Source organism: Halictus rubicundus, chromosome 3 (genome assembly GCF_050948215.1).
Source record: "Halictus rubicundus isolate RS-2024b chromosome 3, iyHalRubi1_principal, whole genome shotgun sequence".
In the NCBI taxonomy this organism is placed as follows: Eukaryota; Metazoa; Arthropoda; class Insecta; order Hymenoptera; family Halictidae; genus Halictus; species Halictus rubicundus.
Window position 1 is genome coordinate 20,601,342 of NC_135151.1, and position 20,000 is coordinate 20,621,341.

The 20,000-nt window shown below is 44.8% G+C and overlaps 1 protein-coding gene across 1 annotated transcript in view; it reads right to left on the bottom strand.

Moving 5' to 3' along the window:
- Positions 1-18,328, bottom strand: part of LOC143352924 (cell adhesion molecule Dscam2) — a 332,337-nt gene extending 314,009 nt beyond the window's left edge. Inside the window, exon 1 of the mRNA XM_076785960.1 lies at positions 18,188-18,328. The gene's annotated coding sequence lies outside the window, so the exon portion shown is untranslated. The remainder of the gene's footprint in view (positions 1-18,187) is intronic.
- Positions 18,329-20,000: the final 1,672 nt, after the last annotated feature.

A 20,000-nucleotide genomic window follows, 5' to 3' on the forward strand; every position in this document is an offset into this window, starting at 1 on the left:
TCAATTTATGCTTCCTCCCCTCACCTAGTTGACATATATCGAGAATTCCCCTTCTACTATGCTATTCCCCCATGCTTCAGAGAAAGGCAGAGAGAGGGTAACTTTTTCCCCTCAATTTATGCTTCCTCCCCTCACCTAGTTGACATATATCGAGAATTCCCCTTCTCCTATGCTATTCCCCCATGCTTCAGAGAGAGGCAGAGAGGGGGTAACTTTTTCCCCTCAATTTATGCTTCCTCCCCTCACCTAGTTGACATATATCGAGAATTCACTTTCTCGAACACCAAGTCGCCGCGCCGGAAGAGCGCAAATAGATCGACGGTAAAAAAAAAGATCGAGAAACAGCTTCACTGCGTCAGAAACTAAATAGTCGAAGCAACACATCTCTAATTATCGGTCAGTACGATCGATTGTTATACACGTTCGGATCGCCGGGCGAGCGGGCGGCTCGCGATATCCGCGAAACTATAATTCAAAGCGTAACAAAGTGTGATCCAGCGGGTGCCGTTTAATTCCCGTCATCGATCATCAAAAGCCCAGCGTAAAAGTGTGTACCCTCGATAAAACGGCCGGCAATGCCCGTGAGCTCTTGACACACAAAAAAAGAGCGTGCGTGGCCGAGTGTGCGCGCGCGCACACACACAAAAAAAAAAAGAAGAAACTGGAAAAAGGAGAATCTCGACGATAACTGCAGCGAAATACTTTCCGTTCGATCGACGCGGCAAGCGGACTATCCGAGCGGTTCGTGCTCGTTTCCCGGGTGCGCGCGAGGTGGTGGTGCACATGCGTGCACACGGCGCACACGCGCGCACACCTGCTCAATCTTCTCCAATTAAATTCTATTGGAATTCGCGCGAATGCCAATACCGGACGGCCGGGAGCATTCATTGTGTTGAGATAATGAGGGGTCGCGCGCGCGAGGAAAGCGTACAGCTTAACGGATAGAATACGGTATACCGGAGCCAGGCCACGGTCGCGCTATAGCCAGGAAGCCGATAATGCTATATCGGCGTGCGTACTCCGGGGACCGGGCCGTAGAACGCCGCCTATCCCAGGTTCATTATGTAGCATTATGCCACGGTATGCTATATTACCGGCGAGGTATGTCGTCACTCTAAGGACGTTGTGCTACGAGACGCCGCCACGTTACGCTGGCCTGACCCCGCACCCCCCATACCCAGTTTAATTGCTACCGTATCGCGCACATGCTGCGGACCTTGATGATGGAAACTTCGTACGTTCTCATGGCTTTCCGATATTGTTTATCACAGCATTCGGCGATGCTGTAATATCCCGGTCCGTGTCACAACCTCGAAACGTTTAGCCCGGCGACGCGACGTCCATGTCGCCGCCATTTGCGTACCTACAAGCACATATTTTAAGTACCAATTGGCTTGTCGTTCAACTACTGTATACGTCGAGGCCCCGCACGGCCCCAACAATCGGCTGGCGCGGTCGATCAAACTACGAATTCGATATAAGGCGAATTCTCGATGTATGTCAGCAACACGGGTCTTGCCAGAGTCATAGATCGTACAGGAGTCCGAGGCCTCTGCAGCTTCGTGGCCCCTCGCGGGGTGTACCCCGCGGTAGTGGGGATAATTCCGCGACGTTTATCATCCAGGCCTTCGCGACATATACAGAGAAAGCACTGTATAGTTACGTCTGATTCTTGTCATGAATAAAAATGTTTCTAATATTTAGTGGACAAGGTTTAAATTTCCTTCGAACTTTCCAGTCACATATGACTGACAGTGACTTTTGACTGAGTTTAGAAATTTATTTTGGTTAGGTAAACCGAATTTTATTGGAACCTTTCGAATTCAAAAGGGTTAAGACAGCATCCCCTATAATACATTTCAAATTTCCAGTTGTGGTTTCATTAATTAAATTACTCTGATTTTGTAAGAACCTCTCAGGTTGACATTTGGCACTTAAACGTTAAAATACGTCACAAACGGCCCGTGGTTCCCGATGCACGAATAGAGCACACGCGTGCTGTCACTTTTTCTTAAATTTAGTTTCGGAGATAATTGACTTTGAAATTTGTGGAGTATGCGCACGCTTAATGCGTCTTAGGTGGCCTGACTACCGTGTTTGTGTACGGCGTCTATAGTGACGTTGTGTTGTGTCGCGTTTGCTATTGTTTACACCCTGTATGACCAACAAGCGTTCGATTCGGGTAAATAACATCAAAGAGCCGGTAGGTTCTTGGTCCTGCGAGTATGGTTGTCGCCACCGGCAGTGAATTATCTATCCAGGTCTCTGTAGAGAGGCTTGAGTAGGCGCAATTTCATTGCTCGCGATTTCGATCATGCCTGCACACTATAGAACAATTCCTTGCTTGATTGGGTAGCGCAAAGTATAGCGAATTAGTGAGGATTGAAAAGACGGACAGTCGTTGCAATAATCGGGTTAATAGCTTTAGCAATTTCTTCTGTTAGAGAGACATCATTTGGTACGAATTACCATTCATCAATACGCGACAGTACAGTTGCGTACAGTATAGTTGTATAGTTTTAACCCTGGGACGTGACGGCGGAGTCAGGGTCTATTTTGACCCAGCACACCCAGTTGACAAACAACATTTATGGTGCCTTCTTCATGTTGACATTTATGCACTAATCTGATTTTTTCTTAACCACTACATTAATTTATTTGGCAGTTGTTCGAGACGTTCCACATATTCGACGTAAGTATGGTTGTCGGGAGATTAGCACATTGTATTTTCAGGTGATTCAATGGTCCTACGACAAATTTCTTTGGATCATGCGTACCTCTGTCCATTCGTTAGAAATTAATGTTCGTTGTTTCAATTCAAATTAATTTCATTTAATCCTGTGCCAGATTTTGAACGCAACCATGAAATATTGTTGGAATCGTGTTCTGAAACGTAAGAACTGAACAATAACAAATCCTTCTTACGGAAACGGCACTCGGGAAATGAAATAACGATTTGCGGAATACTAATTTCAAGAGACATGCAGGTTAAGTGTGCATTCATCGGGCAGGTCACTCTATACTGCAAACGTAATAGGCATTATGCACTCAATGAACTGTATCTCGCGAGAGGTGCTCCAAGTGTGGTTACCTCCAATTTCAATTAAACTTGATAGCATGATAGAACCACATCTATAGCAAACATATCAGTAATGGCAACCTCAGATGGTCAGACCATTCTGGAGTAAATGGGTTTGGAAAACGCGCATAGTACAGATATATTGCTTTAATCGATTACCCCCAGCTGTCTCTATATAAAAAAGCACACCATTTACTTCGACTATTCCAATCATCTGTCGGTAACGATCCCTAAATTTAACCTTTCAAACTTTCATGCAAACACACTTTTTCATGCATGTCCTTTATTTCAAGCTTTCCATAGAGCTTCCGAGAAACATGGTCGAAATAATACCAAACGTTGAACGAACGTTAATGGCATGTCATTGAAAAACCTTTGACGCACAGCGACGAGCGTCGTAAGCTTGCGACATTTTGTCCGACAAAGTATAAAGTGACAGTTTAATAATAAAGCTAAATACAAATACACCGGTGAATTTTGAAATTTTGCGTTCTTCACAATCGGTAATGTTCACAAACAGGCTTCGCATTTGAGTCAGAGATCTGGACACATTAAACAATTTACTGGAACGTTTAGTACGCAATAGAGTTTACAATCACAAACATTGGACACGGCAAACAATTAAATGAAACAGAAGTAAAGCAAGAAAGCACGAGGTTGTTGAAAATTTTAAAAACTTTTATTTTTATACGTTTCTATTCTCCTTCGTGCTTTGTATATATCACATGAAGGCATTTGTCGAGACAAATTCCATCGTATACAACGCGATAACCTTCAAGGTCATGCAAGGTCAGAAATGGAAGAGGCAGTGGAAAACACTGTACAAACACCAAAAAATTATGTACTGTAAGCTGGGATACACGGAAGAGTACAGGGTGTCAAATTTTGAGTCCAATTTTGGTCATCGAGAACCGCTTTTATGGGCAGAACGATACCCTAACCTTAAAAGGTATCGGTTTTGGCAGTCACCGCGGCAATTTGCCATGATCGGCAACCACGCACAATGTAGTCAGCGGCAAACAATACAACACGCCATTACCTTGCTTGTAAAAACAGTTTTTCCTCTTCCATTTCTTTTTCTAATATTTATTATTCGCAAGAAAATCGCCTACTAGTAACAGGATGTTTATTTACGTCTAATCCACAAGCCCAATTTTCTTGAAAACCAAGCCTCCTATGAAAAAGTGCAGTGACGGCTCGTAACTAAAATTAGTGGGGGTCCTGGTCCAGAAAATTTCGGCTGCCTATGTGCGCATGCGCGATAGTCAAACACCGCGCCGGAACTGCAAATCGCACGGTTCTATACAAAGATTTTTGTATGAAATATTATTTATAATATCAAATTGAAATAGGAAAATTAGTGGGGGTCCCGTTCCAGAAAATGTCTGCTCCCTATGTGCGCATGCGCGATAGTCAAACACCGCGCCGAAACTGTGAAGTGCACGGTTCTATACAAAGATTTTTATATCTTTTTATTCTATGAAATGTTATTTATAATATCAAATGGAAATAGGAAAATTAATGGGGTCCCGTTCCAGAAAATTTCAGCTCCCTATGTGCGCATGCGCGATAGTCAAACACCACGCCGAAACTGTGAAGCGCACAGTTCCATACAAGGATTTTTGTATCTTTTTATTGTACGAAATATTATTTATAATATCAAATGGAAATAGGAAAATTAGTGGGGGTCCCGTTCCAGAAAATTTCATCTCCCCATGTGCGCATGCGCGATAATCAAACACCGCGCCGAAACTATGAAGCGCACAGTTCCATACAAAGATTTTTGTATCTTTTCATTGTACGAAATATTATTTATAATACCAAATGGAAATAGGAAAATTAGTGGGGGTCCTGGTCCAGAAAATTTCAGCTCCCCATGTGCGCATGCGCGATAATCAAACACCGCGCCGAAACTATGAAGCGCACAGTTCCATACAAAGATTTTTGTATCTTTTTATTGTACGAAATATTATTTATAATACCAAATGGACATAGGAAAATTAGTGGGGGTCCTGGTCTAGAAAATTTCAGCTCCCCATGTGCGCATGCGCGATAGTCAAACACCGCGCCGAAACTATGAAGCGCACGGTTCCATACAAAGATTTTTGTATCTTTTTATTGTACGAAATATTATTTATAATGCCAAATGGACATAGGAAAATTAGTGGGGGTCCTGGTCTAGAAAATTTCAGCTCCCCATGTGCGCATGCGCGATAGTCAAACACCGAGCCGAAACTGTGAAGTGCACAGTTCCATACAAGGATTTTTGTATCTTTTTATTGTACGAAATATTATTTATAATACCAAATGGAAATAGGAAAATTAGTGGGGGTCCTGGTCCAGAAAATTTCAGCTCCCCATGTGCGCATGCGCGATAATCAAACTCCGCGCCGAAACTGTGAAGCGCACGGTTCCATACAAAGATTTTTGTATCTTTTTATTATACGAAATATTATTTATAATATCAAATGAAAATAGGGGGCGCTGTAGTTCCACTGGTTGTCCACGCTTCTGGCTCATTTTCGCACAATTAAAAACAATCCGTTGTCAGGTTGTGTCGCACTTTGGACTCCTCCCCGCAAATTGAATATTCCCGCGTATCCAATCACAAGTTTCGCCAATAATTGGAGCAGCAGGAGTGGGACAAACGCGCTCTACTGATGTCCCCATCGGAGAACACGGGCGCAGCGTCTGCAGTTCATCCTCGCCTAATACAGTAATTCGCAACAACTCGCAGTATAGCCCGGCAGCTCGGCTGGATCCGTAAATGAGTTTACCAGCTTAATTATATTGTTCGGAAAGCCGGCTGCGACCGCGACCTCCTCCGGAACAGACCGTCCGAAACATGTTGCGGTAATGTAGTGTATGATTTTCGAGGGTGCAAGGGTTGCCGCGCGCACGAGACGCCATCGCGCGCAACTGAACACCGTCGCAGACGGCGACGAAGTTTCCCCCTCATCCAAGACGCTCCCGGGTGGCACGGTGTCGACGGAGTCCCGAGGAATTTGCGGGACGACACGGTCCTGTCTGAGATATGTCGGGACGATGGACATTTGAAAATAGTTCGGAATAAATTCGATCGACGGCACGAACGGGGACGCAAAAGGGTAGAGCCCTCTCCTCTCCTCTCTCTCTCATCGATCTCGAAACTTCTCCGAACTATGAGTCCCTATCTCAGTTTTTCATGCCGCTAAGACGTTTCGACAATAACGCGAATTACAAAACTCTACTCCGTTACGAACTCCGTTACGAACTTTTACCGTATCTCCTCGAATAACTTCGTTAATTCTGCGTGGGGTGGGGGGTGGGGGTGGGGAGGGGCGCGGGGGTTAGACCGAGACCGGGCGAGGAATGCGAGCTCGTGTTTTAGTGCTGCCCCTCTCCCCGGCGTCCTCGTTCCGCCCCGCTTCTTAGATAAGGCGAAATTTCATCGCGATTTTCAGAAGTATTCCTGACATTGCCGTTGGCCCGCCATCCTATCTCCCGGGCCGATCCTCGAAGACAACTCCGTTCATCGCGTCCCGGCCGGCGTACCTTAGCTCGCTCTTCCATAACACCAAGCTTGAAAAATTGGATTCCATCCCCTCCCCCGACTTAAAAAATTCTCGGCCCGCGTTGCACGATGCGAAAACAAAAATATTTATTCATTCCCCGCGACATCTAATGAAATTCCTCGTCCAGGATTAACCGGGACAACGGGTCCGCGTTTAAATTATTTTTCCAAGCTACGTCACAGCTACTCAACATGCCTGTTAGGGGGCAAGGGCGCCCGCCGATGCCCGTGGGCATAGGTATGGGCAAAGCTACGGGCAGGTGACTCGGCGGAGTGGGGGAAGGCCGGAACACAGCCAAAGAATGCAGCCTTGCCCCACAGGGGCGTGGCTTCGTAGTTCTGCCCGGGGCTGTACCCCCACTCTAACTTCTCCTACTACCGTGCTAACCCCCACGCTTTCGCAGCGGCCCGGTCACGTGACTGGCGGAGAGAGATGGTAACTATTTCCCCTGAATCCGTGCCCCCTCCCCTCATCTGGCGACACCGCACAGCGCCGCGAATGGCCATTCCAGGGCCGCGCCATTTTCATTCTGAAACTAAATTTTTCTTCCGTCTTAGAATATTTTCATTTTATGAAAGTGCTGCGATTTCTACATTATAATATTTAAATGTTTAGTAATCTATTGAATACAAATTTTGTAATGTAACGAATATTTCGTAATATTTTTTGTAATTTCTTTGAAATAATGCCACAACAATTTCTAGTGGCGCTTCAGAGTGACCACTCGAGTGAAAATAATCCGCCGTCACCGAATTCAATTTCAATTGTGTATAACTTTGCAACGAGGCGTTCCTACGCGAACTTCAAAGAACATGTTTTTCTTATTACTACTTGCAGAACATGCTCCCGTAGTTTCGCCGGAAAAGAACCCGGGACACCCTGTGTAAAGCGGAAGCGAAGTTGTAGATTCATATTGAAAAGATATAATGAATATATTCTATTATATTTTATTATATTTGTATATTGATTTATATTGTTTTTTATATTGAAAAATATTATATGAATTACAGAAACAAATATAAAAATACAAAGATTTACAAAGATTTTAAAAAATTGTGACAGGAAGGTTAGCAGATATTTGCAGCTGATTTTTGTCAGAATCCCTCCTGTATAGTTTGAACTTAATGCAATAAAAATTTCAAGATGGGATCTTTTGGGACTTTCTAGTCCTGCTCTATTAAAGTCAACCAACCGGCATAGAAAACTGGTACTTAAAAAATCTCAAAAAATTAAAATAAAGGACTTTATTAACGAACTGTGTGAACATTAATGTAAATATTTACTTATGTTAATATATCGTGCATAGAAGCTTAAAGATTCATATTTATTGCTCTGACATAATTCTCTTTGGAACAAATATAAACGTACGATTTGGCTGCAAAACGTACAAAATGGCTGCTTCCTAATTTATTCTTTTACAACTACTGAAATTGTAAAAATGTTTTCATCGGAAATTTTTTAATGAACCTTGAAGCACATATTACAATAAAAGTTGTATGAAGTCTGAATGGGCACAGTCTTATTATTTATTGCTCGGTCGTTCTAGTGTTAAATGAATTATTATGGGTATAATTAGGCTCAGTAAACATTCGGAAAGAAGAATATATTTACTGACGTGACTTTTTCCCACCTAAAATGATCATCCTCGACACAGTGCACCGGCCCAAAATCGCTGCCCGCGCGGGCAAACGCCGGGCAGCTCCGCGGTGCGTAGCGTGAGCGCGAGCCAGATTGAACAGAAACGTGGAATAACAGGAGAAACGTCAAAGCGAATGATCGGCCGAGGAATCGTTCAGCCCTCGCAACACGCGTGCAACGATCCAAGTTCGTTCCCGTTGGTTTGCAAAGGGAGGGAATAAACCGGCGCGGTGGCCGATTACGCGTATGTGCCGGGAGCACCGGCAGTTGTTTTGCGAGCTTACTTTCGAGATGGACCCAGCAACTTTCCAGACTAAAGAACGAGTGTACTCGGAACTGGAGAACATGGAGGCAAAAAGGGGGGAAAGAGGGAGCCAATGGCAAATGGCATAAGTTGGCCCGAGCAAACTCACCTGCTATTCTCCAAGGCTGGGAAATAGGCGAGCAAGAGAGGATGAGAGAGCGGCGAGGGGGGTGGAGGGGAAAGCGGAAGAAAAGGAAAATAGCTGTATATATTACTGCGAGACGGATGTAAATTTCAAGGGCCAAACAGGAATTGAGCAGTGTCCAGTCTGCCCTCGCGACGCGACGCGACGCGGCGTCCGGGAAACTTTTGTTGAGCGTACTATGCGACGTCCTTTAACTCTTCGGCAGCCCTCCGCGGGAGACATCCAGTTCTCATCCAGTTCTGAGGCCGCCGTGCCGGAAGGTAACGCGGCGTCAATAAAAATAGTTTCGCCGAGTTGAACAAAACGGCGCCCGGGAGTTTCGGAGCGAGCGTCGATTTACCGGCGAGCGGAGGACGCGCGTCGTCGCTGCTCTTCTTACCGGTGTGTTTATTTTACGACTTCGTCCTGCTTCGCGACACTTGCGCCGGCCTCCGACGGCGAGATAAGAGTTCATGACGCAGATAGAGGGATTAGGGGGACAGCCACGGCGAGATTAAACCGCCGACGACGCCACGGAAGCCCGGCGCCGCCGGACAATGCCACTTGCCCCTGGACGAGCAATCAACGGGCATCGCTTTAATCATAGCCGCGGGAATCAAGATGCTACTTCGGATGACCGATCCTGTTACGCGTCTTCGGACCCGTGAACTTCGACGCCGATCGTTTTAAAGGCAATTCTTTGCCACCTCTAACTACCGCCGCGATAGATAGAAATGGGACAGGCGATCCGCTAATCTGCGATTTAATCGACGTCCAGATAATCCGATAGTACGTGCGCAAGCAGATAGATAAACGTTTGTATTAATCGCGTGTTTTAGATACGCCGATTAGAAGCACTTACGCGTAAGTGCCGATTGTTCGGATTCGTAATCAGATTTCTGGTCGGAGATATACAGGCTGACCCAAATTCGAGGAAGCCGCTTATATATTTCCATCGTTTTCAATTGCTATGGAACGGTAACACTGAAAGTTTTGTGAAAAATTCCTCTCTGAATACCGTTTAAACTGTACCGACGTGTTCTTCGTAACAGTGAAAATCGTTGGTATTGTTTAGCTCGGACACTCTTATCTAAATAAGAAAATTCGATTTTAGATTGTCCGTACACGTTGAAAAATTAATATCCAGAGTTATTTAACGGGATAACTGTACTGACTGCAGAATATTACCGACCAGTTCAGCTCTTTCAGTAATGCCATTTAATATTGGAGAACATTAAGTAGGAGAAACGTAATTGCAGCAGTCCCGTTTTATCAGATTTCCTTTCGCTTTAAAGTTTATCTATATTGTCCGAAAAGTACGTAATTAATTTTAAGACACCCGAACGAGGAGGTTAAATAGTAATAAATGGAGTTTAGTAGTGAAATCTGAGAAATGTTGCAGTACTGTTGCAAGGATATATTTGACACAATAGCAAATGAATTGTTTGACGAAGCGCTTCGAAATTAGAAACGAAGCGAGTAGCTCTTATTTTATGTAAATATCGTTGATGGACAACAAAGATCTGTTTTTCTTAGGTTTGCGTAATTTCGATGGCTAATCGACTCTGCTGCTTGTAAATAATGTGGTCAATTCTCCGAAAAATGACGTCAGAAATACATTGTAACATAATAGATATCCACTGCTGGCCTATGCTGCAAGTCTGAGATAATAATAAGAGTGCAGTGATAAATCATGGGTGATTAATCACTGACGACTACTATGAGGTGTCGTCGTTCGAAAAACAGTCTATAATGTATACGAACCTGACGACTTTTCAAATTCGATTTTCTCGAAACTTTGGAGAGTAAAATTTCATTGTACATTTTCGACTTGCGCTTTATTGCAGATCCGCCAGTTTCCGGTTATACCACCGCGTTGAGAGCACCGCGTATTTTTAAAAATATCATTGAAAATTCAAAGAAATCTCCTAACCTTACGATGCAGTTGTACAAACTAATCTGTAGTCTATTCGCAAACAACCAAAATACATATCTCTAGAACAATTTCCACTATTTTCTATATACTCGCTACATTTCACAAGTAATAAATCAATCGCAAATGTCGGTAACAGATTTGACTTTGAGCTATACAATTAAAAACAGCTAACACATACGCAGTTATGCTCAGACTTTGAGTTGTTTCGGTAGCTATATCTAACAAATCCTACGATGCAAATGTCTCTCATAATCGAGAAGTTCAGAAAAGCATATGTACTTCTCAATAATATATAACAACAGAAGTTGATACACTCAATCAAAGTACATGGAAAATTTACAAGGACATCTCGTGCAACGATTCGGTTGACAAACACGACAAAGTACAGTCGCCGGCAAGGTATCCGAAATAACGTCAGAAGGTTGCGATAAATATTTGATTCCGTGTCCGCAACAATGTAAAGTAGTTTATCGACAGTTGTTTGAATAACTGTCGCGACAATATTAATCGTTGATAAATATTGCCTATCGTTAGGTGTACGTCGAGCGTTTGTTGACCCGAATTTTCAGGATACATCGGAATTTAAATCGTGGGAATACGGCGCAGGGCAAATTACTCGTGTCTGAATAATTGATCAGAAACGTGGATATTATTACCCGCGTTATTCATCGTTCGTAACACATCTCAGTCACGATACGAGTGAAAAATGGCAGTCGTTGGTAAAATCGGGCACCGGTCTTAAGTGCATAGGTAAACTAAATATTAAGAACATGAATGCATACATGGTGACCATTGAGGACCCCACTTACCTAATTCCTTGCTAACTTTGATTACAGCAACAATTTATTTCTGTAAACACATTAAACATAACCTAAATATTGACAGAAGCAAATAGCTGAACTGTCAGTTCACAAATGGCGCGGCTAAAAATGTTAACACAAAATCCAACACTGGGGTCCTTTGCGGACCCCACTCGTGCATTTAAGGGTTAAAGGAAGAAAGGCATCTGTAACACTAGGTTTACGGGACCAGTCAAAATGATGGGTTCTAATATTTTTAATTTACGATTATTGAGATTGTGGAAATCCGTCTACGTGGAATTACTCAACAAATTTATTTCTCTAGGTATATATTATTCAAAAATTGCTAAAAACACGAATTGACACATTCTTCTTATGAATGTAAAACGCGTGAAACCATTTTTCGCCGATTTTTGTCGGTAACGTGGTCGCTCTACCTTATCGCGAATCTACGGGGTCTTGGCACTTAAGAGTATCCATGTAGTACTTTCATCCTGTTCAAATTAGCATTAAAGGAAGAAAGGCATCTGTAACACTAGGTTTACGGGACCCGTCAAAATGATGGGTTCTAGTATTTTCAATTTACGATTATTGAGATTGTGGAAATCCGTCTACGTGGGATTACTCAACAAATTTATTTCTCTAGGTATATATTATTCAAAAATTGCTAAAAACACGAATTGACACATTCTTCTTATGAATGTAAAACGCGTGAAACCATTTGTCGCCGATTTTTGTCGGTAACGTGGTCGCTCTACCTTATCGCGAATCTACGGGGTCTTGGCACTTAAGAGTATCCATGTAGTACTTTCATCCTGTTCAAATTAGCATTAAAGGAGGAAAGGCATCTTTAACACTAGGTTTACGGGACCCATCAAAATGATGGGTTCTAATATTTTCAATTTACGATTATTGAGATTCTGGAAATCCGTCTACGTGGAATTACTCAACAAATTTATTTCTCTAGGTATATATTATTCAAAAATTGCTAAAAACACGAATTGACACATTCTTCTTATGAATGTAAAACGCGTGAAACCATTTGTCGCCGATTTTTGTCGGTAACGTGGTCGCTCTACCTTATCGCGAATCTACGGAGTCTTGGCTCTTAAGAGTATCCATGTAGTACTTTCATCCTGTTCAAATTAGCATTAAAGGAGGAAAGGCATCTTTAACACCAGGTTTACGGGACCCGTCAAAATGATGGGTTCTAGTATTTTCAATTTACGATTATTGAGATTGTGGAAATCCGTCTACGTGGGATTACTCAACAAATTTATTTCTCTAGGTATATATTATTCAAAAATTGCTAAAAACACGAATTGACACATTCTTCTTATGAATGTAAAACGCGTGAAACCATTTGTCGCCGATTTTTGTCGGTAACGTGGTCGCTCTACCTTATCGCGAATCTACGGGGTCTTGGCACTTAAACAGACGTTTCTAATTCGTCGCGTATCGGGCGTGGAAAGGTAATTTGAGCATCGATTTCGCGTTCAACTGGGGAAACTCGAGCGTCGCCGTCATTCGACGGCTATTTATTTCGATCTCTGCTCGGCTATCAATGAGCAAGCTACGCTCCCGCGCATGTGGGAAACCCCTACACGCGCACCGCCCGGGCTGGTTCGAGGCGTCTAATAAGAAGTGACGTGTAATTTCGCCTGACCTACATTTTACCAACGATTCACTCGACGCACGACATTTTAAGAGAGTCTCCCGCCTCTCGAATGTAACATTGATTGTGCCCCGTCGAAAGCTTTTATTCGCGACTGTCGTTCACGCCTCGCGCTCTTTCATCGCGCACACCCCCTCCCCCAGCAACTATCATTTTTATATGTACATCACGGGATCCCGTTCGCCGTCAAACGACGTCAGGTGAAACGGACAAAATTAATAAAAATCCGTTGCCGGCTCCCGTTTCAGCTGGCAATCAGAGGTTCAATTAATTCGTTGCCCTTCCAACTGTGCTCCGTTGACGGCCCCGCGCACGATTTTTAAACAACCATCCTCTGCTGAAGGCTACGGAAGTAACGGGTCAACCGGAAGTCCGACGAACGCAAATATTCACGGTATAAACCCGCGCCGTCGAACGGTTTCCATCGCGCAAATACGAGGTCTGACAATGAAGTTCGCGAACCCCTCGCAGTAAAATTACTACGTACGCTATTGATGAATTTAGTCACCCTCAAAGTGCTCCCCTTGGGAAACTATGCGTCGACACACTGACGCTTCTCTCGCTCGCCGAAACTGTTTCCGAAATAGTTTCGGGGCCACTGTGTCGTTATTACCTGTGCCGTCAATGCCACGAAAATATCGGTCTTTTCACGTTAAATGCAAACCCTCCGTTTGCTGTGCTATATATGTCGCCAACGCCTGGATGATAAACGTCGCGGAATTATCCCCACGGGGTGTACCCCGTGAGAGGTCACGAGCCCTCGGACGCCGAGGAGTGTAAACATAACACAGGTATATCTCCTGGACGATACATGTCGCCGTGTTGTTGACATAGATCGAAAATTCACTGTATATGTTAATGAAATATTGGCGTGGGTCCATAAATGACCTAGAACTCGCACGAGGCCGAGCATTAAGAGCATAACAAGGTTATTATCGGTTACACGCCATAAGTGGCGAGGACGTCTCAAATAATATCTTTTGTTTATAAATATTGCAAACTTTACGTAAATGTGTAACTTGTTTTCTTTCTGGCAAAGTCTGTTAAGAAAAATGACTATACCGGCTAGAACTGTCCGTGGGTTGATCGCAAACAGAATGGGGTGTTTGAACCCTTTGTAACCCTTGACGCTGTGACAACATTTATGATTTGCAGCTCACGGTGATAATAGGAATATTTTCTAATTTTTGATCTACATTGGAATAAAGCAAATCGATAAATAGAATCGAGGTAAGTAAACAAACATTTTCAAATTGTTCTACTAAGAATAAAATTGTTGGTTCTCAAGAGCTTCGCTGTAGCAGTTCGTGTTGCTAATGGCATTAAAAATGTGTGCGACGCTAAGGGTTAATAGGACCTTTCGCACGCCCTCCTGTACGGTACGTGGATACGAGTTCGCAGTAACCTGTTCGCAGTTTGTAGAAACGTCCACACTGCCTGCGAACATGGTTCGCAAGCTGTTCCTGAATAGCAATGTAGGCATTACGCTTCTAACCGTGAAATAAATTGTAAGGTTAATGGTCAAAAAATGTGACGAAGTCCCAGAGACCCGACCTCACGCTAGCTAAGGGTAAAGAACATATTTTGATGACAATTGACGACGTCAGGAGCGTGAACGCGAGTCCAGTCTTGGAATAAATCGTAAGGGTAATGGTTTCACACTAAACGTACCACCGCCAGTCAAAATGACCGGTTCTACATTTTTCATTTGACAATTTTTGAAATTATAAAGATGCTTTCATGAGCAATGATTCATTAATATCTTTAGTAGAGCACGCATTGCAATAAGAACCGCGCAATGTCTAAATAAATTAAATCTTGTCAATTTTATAAGGCGACACGTACCTGTTACATTTATAGCTCGGTACGTTTAGTGTTAAAAATGTTATAAACATCGGTGACCCAACTTGGGTCCGCTTTAACCCGGAATTACCAATGTTTCATCTAAATTCTAATTTTTTTTGAGACCAGTTCAAACCGTCAGCTATTTGTACTACACAGAAGGGTCGTCAAGGTAATTCTTCAAGAAGTAGGTTAAAAAATTTGTCACAAATATGACAAAAATATTGAAATGCAAGGATTTGAAAGGCCATAGCTGTCATAAAATAGTCAAAATCAGGGTTCAAGTCAGTCGAGGGATAAAGGAAGATGGTTTGATGACAATTAACAATATTGGGAGCGTAGACACGGTATTGCGAATTTCGCCGTGGCATAAATTGTAAGTTTAATGGTTAAAAAATTGTATAGTCTCAAAAGTCCTCACCAGTTGATTACAGTGATTTCTCTATATATGTCGCTGAGGCCTGGACGATAAACGTCGCGGAATTATTCCCACTACGTCCTCGGACGCCGAGGAGGGCAACCATAACACGGTTGTTGACATAGAAGAAAGTGTAAACAAGACCCGTGTTGTTGACATATATCGACAATTCGCTGTACATGCGTTTACGACAAGAACGAGTGTAGACGCGTAAATTCAAACAGAACATTAGAAGAATTTAAAAATACTGTTCCATTATTTTCAACCCATTGAACGTATTAACACATTCGCGACCGCTGACGTGAATTCACGGCCTGCAATTTTTGTTTCTGCATGCGGCGACATTAGGCGCATTAACGGGATTGGATTTAAATGTAAATTATTAATTAACTTAATAAATTGATTAATCCTTGCTTCAGCGTTACAAGTTTGCGGCAACCGGCTTCAGAATTTCATTATTCTCGCCGGTACTCAGTATTAAAAACGGAAAAAACTTGCCACACATTGGGAATGCGTTAAGAAAGGAACTGAATTTCTATTTCAGTTTGTCTGCAGCAAAATTTTCATTTCGAATAAAGCTCTGTGCCTCTCGGCGAGGAGTGACGCGAGGAGTAACACGACCGGCCCAAGGATCGAAGCGATATTCGACGACGAGACACGTTGAATGGCATGAATTTTATTATCAATTTGCCAGCGAAGGGGCGCAAAGGAGGCGTGCAAGACGATAGCGTCGATCCTGGACATGGACGTCGGTCGTCGAAACGACGCGGCGTTCCGCGCGCACCAGAGTCACGGACGGTCGAGGACGGTGTTGCGGAACGCCCCGCGGCGAAATTGAGTGGAAATAAATAGGAGGGTCGAGTGGAGATTTCAGACTGAAAAGAAGACGGCCGCGGCCGGGAGGAGCGGCTTCGCTGTCGCTTCTTATAAGTCGAACGATAAGAGGGAGGAAGAAATTCTTTTCTCGCGCAACGACCGCCAGGCCTGGCTCCCGTCTTTCATCGTTCATCTTCCCTTCAACTGCGCTCGAGGACGAGGCAACGTCGCGACGACGACGACGACGACGACGACGACGACGACGACGTTGGCGGCTCCTCCGATTAAATGAAAATTGCCTACGCTTGTCCCCCGAGGATCAGCCGGAATAGGATTAGGCGTTTCTCCCGCGCCGTTTCAGGATTTACACGTTTTCAATTAAGGACATTTAGCCGGACGAATGTCCGTGAAACGCGACGCGCGGCATTACCACCGGAGAGGGAACGCTTGTCGCCGAGGAAACTAATTTAAGTGACCCCACCGACGGCGTCGCGACGCTCCGAGAGCTCCTTTCGGATCCCGTTGTATTGAAATACAGTGAAAATTAGTGGAACCGTGGGCAAAAGTTTCGGAAAAGTGCGCACGTCGGAAGTTCGGGATCGTCGATCCCGTCGATCCCGTCGATCCCGTCGATTCGGCCGCGTCGTGAATTCTCGAACGCGGACGACAGCCGTCGGAATCGATGGGCGCGGTAATGCCCGGCGGGCCCTTATGTTCGTTTGCATAATTGCGGCCGTGAGCGAGCAAATAAACGAGGAGCGCGCGTTTATCGGCGCGCGTATCGGCCGTGGAAATTTATTTTATCGTCGCCGCGCACCGCCGACGATCATTACGCGCCGCCGATTTAACGGCGAATCCGAAGTTCGCCCGGATTTATCGGAGGCGAAGTTACCCTTCAAAACGTATGAACATGCCAGTTTGATTTCCACTCTTAGGGGTGTCCTCGCGAGCAGAATTTGCCGCTCACTCGGAGCTTCGGAGCAGAATTTATTGTTCGCTGGCGGGAATAATAATTCGAGAGCGCGCGCGCACGCAGACAACAAGCTTTGCTTACCAGGAAACGCGTGATCGCGAGATCGTAAGAAAAAAACCGAGGGCAACAGAAATCGGCGAGTTGTCTCGGGTTTTCGGAGAGGAAAAAGCGGACTAAAGGGCCGCCGGACTAATTAATCATCCGGGAGCGCGGCGAGTTACTCGACCCTGATGAATTATCGCCACCTGAGGAACTAACTTCCACGATATATACCTTTCATATCTGCCTACGAAAATCCTCCATTCTTTGTTCGGGGGAACGGCGCGCCGTTCCGCCCGAAGAAAATGGAATGTGACAATGATGCATCGTCAATACCGGGGCGAAAATGTTGCGCCGCCTCGCATCGCCTCGCTTCACCTCTCACACACTGTGGAAATTTAATGGACAGACGGGAGATGAGAACGCCGATGATGCCGCGCCGGGCCGAGGCAGGATTTCGCGAAAATTAAATCTCCGCCGGGCCCCGGCTCGTCGATCACCACGGCGAGCACGAGCGGGGTATCATCGATGAATCTTGATCGCGGATCCAGTTGTTCGACGCAGCCGAACCGAGGCAGCCGCCGCGTGCACACCGGGGGCCGGTTATCGCGAGCGTCTACCTGGCGTTGATAGCGCGCTGCTTTATGCCCGAAACTCCACGAGGTGGAACCGAGATAAACCAGCGGGATTCGACCGTCGGCTCGAACGAATTTTGTTGCTCGTCCGGTCATTAGTCAACGTTTTATCAAAACCGCCGGACGATCTTCGACGTTCGAACGTTCGTGGAAAACAGAGAGAAATCGTGGATTCGAGAGAATGATTAAAAACGTGAGAGGGAAGTGAGGAGAGAGAGAGAGTGAGAGAGAAACGTTCCCAAATCTAGTCGCTTATCTTCGCCGAGGAGAAACAATAGGGGAAGAGGTACGGCTCGGGTCGTCGGAGAACGGTTAAATAATACGCGTGCTCGCAATAGAAACGTGTTCACGTACATTGTTGCCTCTGGACATTCCGGCGAGCATGTTAGTGCCGTTGAAGTCGTGTCACGTGCCAGATGAACCGGTGTACTTCCAGGGTTTTCCTCTCGTCGCGAAGAGAAGAAGCGAAGAGACGAAAAAGAAACGGAAGGAAAGAAAGAAGGCAACAAAAAAATTCGAAAGAACTTGCGCGCGGCTCACTGGACAGTCCTCTCTTCGGGGCCGCGTGTACAATGACGACGTTACGACGAACCGGTATAGACGGATACGGTGAAGAGAGGCCGGAAGAAACGCGGCGAGTATTGCCGCGTCAGTTGCACGAGACTTCGGCAAACACCTTGGAGTAGGTCGCGAGTAGGTTGACACCTTCAGGAGAGAGGTCGCGCGCAGAACTGACACCTCACGCGCGCGGTCCAGCTACCCTCAGCATCCAGCAGCAGCAGCAGCGGCGGCGGCAACCGAGGGGGATGAAGCGGAGCACGCGCGAAATTCCGCCCCTATACTGCGCCCACCCCTTATCCCTCCCGAACCACCACCATCCGTTTCCTCCTACTCCTCCTCACTCTTTCTCTCTCTCTCTCTCTCTCTCTCTCTCTTGCTCTCTCTCTCTCTCTGGCTCTCTTTTTCTGGAACCGAGCGCGTTCCGCTTCCTCCTCGACTACAGACCTGTTTTGTCCTGACTCCGGCAGCCTCGCGCCAGAAAAGAATGTTCGAGGGTGAAACGAAAGGTGAACTGCCCCGATAATTATCAGCCAGATAGATGCGTTTCTTACCGTTACAAAAGCGAAAATATGGCCAGGCTTTTTTCGGGATCGTTGGTCGCCGGACGACCGGTTTTATGAATCTTCTTAGTCGCGCGCGGTTCATATATCTGTGTCAAACGCCGCCGAATATTTTTGCCACGCTCGAAAGAACGAGTGCGCTATTTATTTACTGCACTTGCCTTTTCTCTTTTCGTGCGGGCGAGAAGCCTCGGGGAATGCGTTACCACTGAAATTGAAAATAATTTCTTTATTATCGTTGCGTATTAGTCGATGCCCGATCCATAAAAGCCTGATCGATAAAATCGGAATCGACCGCGCAGCAGCATCGACACCTGTTACGATTACGTCACACACCTGTGACGATTTTTACTTAGTTAATAGAAGCGTCGGGGGATCCCTGAAATTTCGAAAAATAATTTCTTTGTTATTGTTGCATATTAGTCGGCGAAAGCCTGATCGATAAAATCGGAATCGACCGCGGAGCAGTATCGACACCTGTTACGATTACGTCACACACCTGTGATGATTTTTTCTTAGTTAATAGAAGCGTCGGGGGATCCCTGAAATTTCGAAAAATAATTTCTTTGTTATTGTTGCATATTAGTCGGCGAAAGCCTGATCGATAAAATCGCGCGGAGTAGTATCGACACCTGTTACGATTACGTCACACACCTGTGACGATTTTTACTTAGTTAATAGAAGCGTCGGGGGATCCCTGAAATTTCGAAAAATAATTTCTTTGTTATTGTTGCATATTAGTCGGCGAAAGCCTGATCGATAAAATCGCGCGGAGTAGTATCGACACCTGTTACGATTACGTCACACACCTGTGACGATTTTTTCTTAGTTAATAGAAGCGTCGGGGATGCGTGATCCCTGAAATTTCAAAAAACAATTTTTTTATTATTGTTGCGTATTAGTCGGTGCGAGCCTGATCGATAAAATCGGAATCGACCGCGGAGCAGTATCGACACCTGTTACGATTACGTCACACACCTGTGATGATTTTTTCTTAGTTAATAGAAGCGTCGGGGGATCCCTGAAATTTCGAAAAATAATTTCTT